Raw genomic sequence first — 3,037 nt, 5'->3', positions numbered from 1 at the left:
ATCATAGAAACTCCTATCAAGAATGCAACCTGCACTGCAAAGATAACTGTAGCTGAGAGCTGCAAGTTGCAACCCGTTCACCGACTTTTCCCAGTAAACTACAGCCAAAACGATAATCAGAAGTGTATGTGAAAGAGAGAGAGAGGCAAAAAAAAGATCAGTTTGGGCAGGAGTACAGCAGATTTGAAAGGCAGAGCATAATGTACTCATCATTTTCACACCACATGGCTAAGTAAATAACTAGAACAGCCCCGACAGCACTCCAGTAGTGCACACGCAGTTGTGTTAATTCTAACACAGAATAACAAGTGTGCAAAGCATCAGAACAAGCTGTTTGCGTGTGTACCCGTACGTAACCTTTGCCTGTAAAGTTATTATAGCAAATGCACTCATTTATGCATTTTATTCAAAGTGACTTATAGTGCATTACAAGGTATACATGAGAACTCACATAATGAAAATTTTTTAGAAGATGAATACATGCATTCAACATCAAGTCCTATTGATGTTGCTCGACTGTAAAATGTAAAAATGGCAGGATTAAAAATACTACATTTAAGAAGTGCTTGTACTCTTGTCAGAAGTCAAGTTACAAAGACAAAAGGAATGGCAAATAGAGGAAAGAGAGATTTTTGATCTCTCAAAAAGAGTAAATAAATGGATTCTTGTGAAAAATAGAAATTTCAGAAGGAAACGCTGCTCGATAGCTTGACAACAACAGAAGATTTCTCACACGTTAGCTATTCTAGTGACAACATAAGGACAGTGAAGGTGCTAAAGGGAGTTTTATATAGAAGTCTTAAAATTGGCCCACAAAGCAAGCAATTGCTTTTTCTGTAAGTTATAGTTTTGGATCACTTCTTGCTGTACACCCATTTGCCAACACAACCTTAAAAGGGCCAATTAATTTTTTTGGCACTTGCCAAACTGAACCATCTGACACTAGTGGTGTGCTAGTGTCCTTGTAAAAACCATAGTTTGGATGACAATAGCATTGAAGAAATGTGCTGTCTGCAATCAGCCAAATTGTTAAATGTATTTTAATTGATTTAACAAGCAAATCATTTAATATAATAAAGGCTGGTCATGTGATCTTACATGATTGTTAGGCTAAAGTATGGGGTAATGTACAGCCACTTGTTATAGGAAGAGGAGGGTCTTGTTTCACACTGAAAGGGCTTATTTTGCGATGTACCAAGTACTCTGCTTCACGTCGTGCCTAACCCCTCGTTCAGACAGCCAACGACAAGCAGTAGCAGAGCGACACGATCTCATTCATTTCAATGGAAACCTGGCGACTTCCGGCGACACGAGTGACAGTGACCGTTGGCGACCGTATGGGCGTGTCCAGCGACGCGAGAAAGTTAAGAAAAGTTTAACTTTATGCAAATGTCGAGCGACTTTCGGGAGAGACTACCAATGAGAACAAAGCAGTGGAGTTCACGTCACCCTTCTCTCGTCAGTTACTGGCGTGGATGGTACTCATTTGTTTATGACAAGCAGATTTAGAAACGCCTCATTGAAAGAGACAAGCGACACACAGCGATAACGTCGCTGGCTGTCTGAACGAGGGGTAACTGTGCATTCAGACCGCCACCGGCAAGAGCGTCAATAAAAGCTGTGGCTGCCCTGACAACGACGCTAAAGAAAAGTTGTAGTGGACGCTCTGACGCTCGAATGCATTCTCTGAACTCCTCTCAGGCGGAGGTTTCCGCCTTCCGATTGGTTGCCTGTGAACATTTCCACCTTCCGATTGGTTGCCTCCGAACCACGTCATATCTCATTACCATAAAGTTGAGCTGATTTCAACTCTCCTCGACGCTCACGCTGTACATGGCGCGCCGCGCCGCTGCTCGCCAGAGTTCGCCGCCGGCTCTCATTGAAAATGAATGACTTCCGGCCACTTTGACGCTCTCGCCGGTTGCGGTATGAATGCACAGTAACAACAGCCTTTAGCCATTACTTATTAGCAATACAGCACAGCCTCTCATACCTTATTGCTTACATAAGAGTTTTAGACTAAGCTCCGCCCACAGAAATAAGTCAGTTGCCAGCTAAGCTCAAAGGGCTCCGACCAAGCTAAACTGCTGTCGAATCACAACACACTAGCTACACAATCAGAACTCGTTACGTATTTCCAGTCTTGGGGAAAGTTACTTTTAAAAGTAATGTGTGAGGGTTTGCAGGAACAAATGAACCCAAGAGCAGACGATGTCGGGGGAGAACAGAAGACACTTTTATTTTAACAAACACTAACAAAACAAAGACCCACGAGGGGGTACACGACATGAAACACTAAACTTCTACTAGATAGCAAGACTAGACTAGAACATATAACAAGGTACAGAACACAATGAACCTGCACAGAACTAAAGATACACTGACATTAAATAGAAGAAAGCAAACAAGATAACGAGCGGGAACAGGTGATGGGAATAAGTGATAATTAACAATAAGCAGGAGGACGAGGGAGCGGGGACAAATGACAAGACACCGGAGGTACATGCCAAACACAAAAACAAGGCATGAACCTCCACACAAGGCCAGGGACTGCCAGAACTCTGCCACCATGACAAAATACAAATATAACAAGACTTCAAGGCAGAGTCCTGACAGTAGCCCTCCCTCAAAGGACGCCACCTGGCGTCCAAGAAGGGAACACACAAGACAAGAGAACATAATTAACATGACAAGACTAGAACACATCAGACTAAAACTAAACAAGAGGTGCCAAAAACAAGATAAAACAAAACTAAAATCAAACACACATAAGTCCACAAGATACTAAAACAGGACAGTCCACGGGGGTTTGGGGCGAGGACGCAGCTGGGATTGCGCGGGCTGAATCGACCGCGCGGGATGCGCGGGACGGGTCGGCGGCACGGGCTCTGTCGCCGGCTCTGGCTGCGCGGGCTCCGGCTCTGGCTGCGCGGACTGCGCGGGCTCCGGCTCTGGCTGCGCGGACTGCGCGGGCTCCGGCTCTGGCTGCGCGGACTGCGCGGCCTCCGGCTCTGGCTGCGCGGACTGCGCGGCCTCC

This window comes from Paramisgurnus dabryanus, chromosome 7 (assembly GCF_030506205.2).
Source record: "Paramisgurnus dabryanus chromosome 7, PD_genome_1.1, whole genome shotgun sequence".
NCBI classification, from domain to species: domain Eukaryota; kingdom Metazoa; phylum Chordata; class Actinopteri; order Cypriniformes; family Cobitidae; genus Paramisgurnus; species Paramisgurnus dabryanus.
This window is presented reverse-complemented; position numbering follows the sequence as displayed.